This window comes from Eumetopias jubatus, unplaced genomic scaffold, assembly GCF_037043125.1.
Source record: "Eumetopias jubatus isolate StellerSeaLion01/CBP00866 unplaced genomic scaffold, mEumJub1_p1.0 scaffold_5, whole genome shotgun sequence".
In the NCBI taxonomy this organism is placed as follows: domain Eukaryota; kingdom Metazoa; phylum Chordata; class Mammalia; order Carnivora; family Otariidae; genus Eumetopias; species Eumetopias jubatus.
In genome coordinates, this window is record NW_028274811.1 from 97998354 (window position 1) to 98004353 (window position 6000).

The following is a 6000-nucleotide window of genomic DNA, read 5'->3' on the forward strand; positions in this document are numbered from 1 at the left end:
AAAGTCAAAGAGGTTGCTGCCTGTCTTCTCTAGGATTTTGATGGATTCCTGTCTCACATTTAGGTCTTCCATCCATTTTGAATCTATTTTTGTGTATGGTATAAGGAAATGGTCCAGTTTTATTCTTCTGCATGTGGCTGTCTAGTTTTCCCACTACCATTTGTTGAATAGACTGTCTTTTTTCCATTGGATATTCTTTCCTGCTTTGTCGAAGATTAGTTGACCATAGAATTGAGGGTCCATTTCTGGGTTCTCTATTCTGTTCCATTGATCTACGTATCTGTTTTTGTGCCAGTACCATGCAGTCCTAATGACTGCAATTTTGTAATAGAGCTTGAAGTCGGAATTGTGATGCCACCAGCTTTGGCTTTCTTTTTCAACATTCCTTTGGCTATCCAGGGTCTTTTCCAGTTACACACTAATTTTAGGATTATTTGTTCCAGCTCTGTGAAAAAAGTTGATGGTATTTTGATAGGGATTGCATTAAATATGTAGATTGCTCTAGGTAGCATAGACATTTTAACAATATTTGTTCTTCCAATCCATGAGCATGGAACATTTTTCCATTTCTTTGTGTCTTCCTCAATTTTTCATGAGTGTTCTATAGTTTTCTGAGTACAGATCCTTTGCCTCTTTGGCTAGGTTTATTCCCAGGTATCTTATGGTTTTTGGCACAATTGTAAATGGGATCAACTCCTTAATTTCTCTTTCTTCTGTCTCATTGTTAGTGTATAGAAATGCAACTGATTTCTGTGCATCGGTTTTATATCCTGCCATTTTGCTGAATTCCTGTGTGAGTTGTAGAAATTTTGGCAGAGGATGGGGGGGTGGAGTCTTTTGGGTTTCCCACATAGAGTATCATGTCATCTCCAAAGAGTGAGAGTTTGACTTCTTCTTTGCCAATTCAGATGCCTTTTATTTCTTTTTGTTGTCTGACTGCTAAGGCTAGGACTTCTAGTACTATGTTGAACAAAAGTGGTGAGAGTGGACAATGCTGCCGTGTTCCTGACCTTAAAGGAAAAGCTGTCAGTTTTTCCCCACTGAAAATGATATTCGCTATGTGCTTTTTGTACGTAGCTTTTATGATCCTGAGGTATGTTCCCTCTATCCCTACACTGTGAAGAATTTTAATCAAGAAAGGATGCTGCTTCTTAATAGGTCATGAAGAATTGTCTTTGAAGGGAACTCCTGGTTCCTTGAGGGAATTTATTGTCCTTTTCTGTTTTATGTGGTGAGAATGTATATGGGATGGGCTTCATTCATTTTGATTTTTGTTAAACCTGAATCTCACCAATCACAGCTGAGAAGACACATGGTTGTGAGTCTGAAGACAATGAAACCTGAAGCCTCCTGACTCAAAGGCTCTGGGTGGAGAAGGACTGATGGTAGATACAGATGTACTGATAGCAGGGCTACCAGGGAGAAGGCTGCTCTTGACTTTAAAGACACAGATTATCCTGCTTGGGAGAGGAAGAGGAGTGGATAGATTTGGGAAATATTTTGGAGAACCAATCAGTCTCACTTTAGAAATCACTCTAACCTTAGGTTTTCTACTATCAACCCTAACTAGTATTGAAGCCTAAATCCAATCAATTCTATCACAATACCCTGATTCTTTCTTAAAAAAAAAAAAAAAAAGATTTGAGAGAGAGAGAGAGCATGAGAGAGAGTGAGAGAACACAAGCAGAGGGAAGTGGCAGAGGGAGACGAGAAGCAGACTCCCCACCAAGCAGGGAGCCCAATGCAGGATTCGATCCCAGGACCTTGAGATCATGACTTGAGCCAAAGGCAGATATTTAATTGACTGAGCCACCCAGGCACCCCACCGTGATTCTATCTTCTTAGCCTTTATCAATTATGAAAATATCTTATTTATATTTTCATTGTTTATGTCTCCCACAAGAATGTAAGCTCTTAGATAAGAGAATTGTGGATTTTCCACCCCTATGTCTCTCATACCAAAGAACAGCGCTTAGTACTATTAGGCAATAAGCAAACCATAGAAACAATATAGCAACAATTATATCTTAAACAGTATGCTGTATTTCAGTTAAAAGTGTACTGCAATATCTGTCAAATAATATTGTATTAATAAATATACATTTTAATATACATTACAAGTATATGTAATGTATACATATGGTTTGAATAATAAAATGAAAATCCATATGACTACAACTGTCTTAAGAAATAGAACATTGCTCTCATCTTTGAAGCTCTCTTCCACAAAGGCAACCGCAGTCCATAAAGGCAACATAAATCCACCCCCTTCTCCAAGTGTAGTCTTTCCTTTCTTAGCTTTTTTTTCTCAACTGGCCAGATTTTCAAAAGACAAAAAGTATTAAACAATGTGGTACATTGGCCAGAACTATATATCCAAACTTTTCTGATTATATGTCCCATTAATAAATATTTTTATAATATGCATTATGTAAACAATTATATATTATATATATTTACTATGCAATGCATTTTACACATTATAAAACCTATAAAATAATGAAATAAAGTGCACTTTTAGAAAGATGAAATCAAAGTATTTCACAAATTATATTTATATATTATACAGAATTTATTTTCCCATTAAATATAGTACCATTAGCATAATTATTAGTGCTATCGTCCATTAAATATAAGATGTTCTATAATTTCATGTGTCACTAAGAAAGAGAAAATACTGCCAGCTTAACTATCATAGGCTACCCATCAATTGTAAGGTACACCTCTAATTTCAGAGATGTTAACATGCATACTTTATAACCAATGAAATGCAGTAATTTTCTTAAGGGACAATCCAGCTGATTATAGTTTTCTAGTTTTGAAGATTAAAATTATAATACAACACTTTAACTACCTGGTTATAAGATTTTTTAATTTTAATCTTAGGTTTCATGGCTGTCATAGCTAGCAGAGACTTTACAAATATATATACATGTAAATATATATAGTATTATATATAATACATAATTTTTATATGTATGGATTTAAATATACAATATAAAAATATAAATAGATATAAGAAATAAAACACTGGATAATTTTTCAATCACAAAAGCTTTTTATTCCAACCTACTATTTAAGTGAAAGGTTTTACTATTGCACTGCAAATTTTCAGGAAGGAATGCATTTCAAAATTTTTATAAATGACTTAAAAATGCACAGAATCTTCATATTTGGGAGATGTTTAAGACAAGTTCAATGATTCTGCAGCTAAGTTTTATGTGTGTACGTGGGCACATGTGCACATGTGTGTGTAAAAGAGATTAATCTAGACATTTTTCTTCTTACAGATGACCCACTATAGTTTTCAGAATGGAATAAAAGGATTTTTAAGCATCTATTTTCAAAATGTTTTCTTCATAGCACAATAACAGTGACTTTCACGCTGAGTGCTAAAATGTCACCTTTATTTTGAAAAATTCATTTTTAGTGGACAGCTTATCAGACCTTATCAGATCATATGGTTTTAGCTCATAATGTGGCTGGTGAAGACTGTACTGGAAATAGGAGTATAGACAGTTCTGTCATGTTTACTTGTACTCATACTATTAATGTTATTTATTACCTCTATTTCTTTACAGGCATCTTCTAAGGTCAACTATCTACTTCCAAAAGTTTATCATATAATTCTTATTTTTAATTAAACCATAACATCATACCATGTTGAAAGCAACCAAAAAAGTTGGTGTAACTGTCAATTGCTCCATAATGTGGAAAGCTTACCAGTCTCCAAAAAGCTCATGAGCTATTTAAGACACATCAGTATCTGATATGTGCAATAAAAATGGGCACCATGACAATGAGTATATCTTAGCAAACAGTTTCTTTCTCATCTTAATATAGAAATAATTTTTGGCACAAGTTCTAATGTTGCTTTCTGAAATTAGTGACTGGTCCTGTGTGTCCCTATGCTGAGCACACCCTTTCGTGGATATGGCAGGACCAACAATGGAATTTGAAATGTGTCCTAGAGATTGCAAACTTAAAAGCCGATGAGTGCCAGTTTTACCATGTATATGGGGAAAATGGGCTGGATTTTGGCAAACTAGACAGTGCATGGCTCATCTAAAGAGGTAACTCCTATTGGCCTGTATTCCTAGAAATGAATTTTAAATGAGAAATTGGATAGCCACGTGTTTATATGAAACCTGCCCATGTTAAATGCCGAAAATAAATTCAAAGGTTTTATAAAATGCTAGTGCACCAAACCAAAAGCATTTGTGGGCTAGATTTATCCACGGAGCTGTCAGTTCATGTTTTATAATGAAAAACAAAAGAGAACAAATAGAAAAAAAAGAACAAAAGAACACGAAAAAGAAGAGAGATAAGGCAAAGAAACATATTCTGAGAGTACTAAATCAATTATCTTAACATCTTGAAATAAACATATGTGAAAGGTTTCTTTCTCCTGTTTTAATTAAGTAATTCCCCTTATAAAAATAAAATTTAGAGGGACGCCTATGTGGTTCAGTCTATTGAGTGGCTGACTCCTGATTTCAGCTCAGGTCATAAACTCAGGACCCTGGAATCGGGCTCCACACTCAGCGGGGAGTCTGCTTGAGGATTCTCTCTCCCTTTCCCTCTGCCCCTCCTCCCACTCATGCACCCATGTGCATGCTCTCTCTCAAATAATAAATAAATCTTTTAAAAAAATAAAATTAAATTAAGGGAAAATTTCAAGAAGTGTTAGAGGATGTTCTCTTCCTTATCTCAAGAGCATTTTATTGAAACCTGATCCAGGATATATACCACACAAAACCATTCCTAGGAATGCCATGTAAGCACCAATTTAACTGTGCAATTATTAACCACATATTAGAAGAAGTAACAAAATTCTTCCTCCCACCCTTCCTTCCTTCCTTCCCTCTCTCCATAGTTCTTTCTTTCCTTACTTGCCTGAGTGTTTTTTTTCTGAGTGGGAAAAGCTGTCTCTTATTACAGGACACCTGGGTGGCTCAGTAGGTTAAGCGTCTGTCTTCGGATCAGGTCATGATCCCAGGGTCCTGGGATGGAGTCCTGCATCAGGCTCCTTGCTCAGTGGGGAGCTTGCTTCTCCCTCTGCCTGCTGCTTCCCCTGCTTGTGCATGGTCTCTCTCTGACAAATTTTTTTAAAAAGTTACTATTACAGGGACGCCTGGATGGCTCAGTTGTTAAGCAACTGCCTTCAGCTCAGGTCATGATCCCAGGATCCTGGGATCGAGCCCCGCATTGGGCTCCCTGCTCAGAGGGAAGCCTGCTTCTCCCTCTCAGGCTCCTCCTTGTGTTCCCTCTCTTGCTGTCTCTCTCTGTCAAATAAATAAAATATCTTTAGAAAAAGAAGTTACTATTACATTCAATGAGTTCTCATACAGTTTCTTGAGTTGGTTTTTATAAATTAGTGTATTGAAGGTAAAATCATGTAAAAAGGAAAAAGAACTATCATGGTCGTACAAACCACTATTATTACAGACCAGGCATACAATCAGACTTCAAATCATGTATTCTTTTTTGGTGCTAATACTATAAATTGCCGCTTTATAAAAAGCATTCTTGCCAAAAAATAATTTATTCATATTTTAATGGTGTTGTCTTTGAAACACATTCATAACAGATTTTTTTTTAGCCAGTGTGTATTGGAACATTGCCAACAAGAACTGTTCGTAAAAAATATGACCTTCCTCATTTTTTTTCCAATGAGATGATGTAAAGAAAGGAACCCAAATAATCTAAACAATGTTTAACACCTTTAGCATCTGTTGGAAAGCAAAAATGAAGACTAATATTCTCCTAGATAGCTCATTCAATGTTTATCTTGATGACTAGAAAACAAGCAGCCGAACAACCATTGAACTGAATTACAATAAAATATACGTTTTTCAGAGACAGGAGCACAAAATCAGTTTTCATTTGGCATGCTAAGTATGCTATATTTGAACAGAATGTTACATATTCATTTCATTCATCATTTAAAGGCAGATAATCAGGAAGTCATTACGTGGCCTGCATTGGGCAGCTATTCAA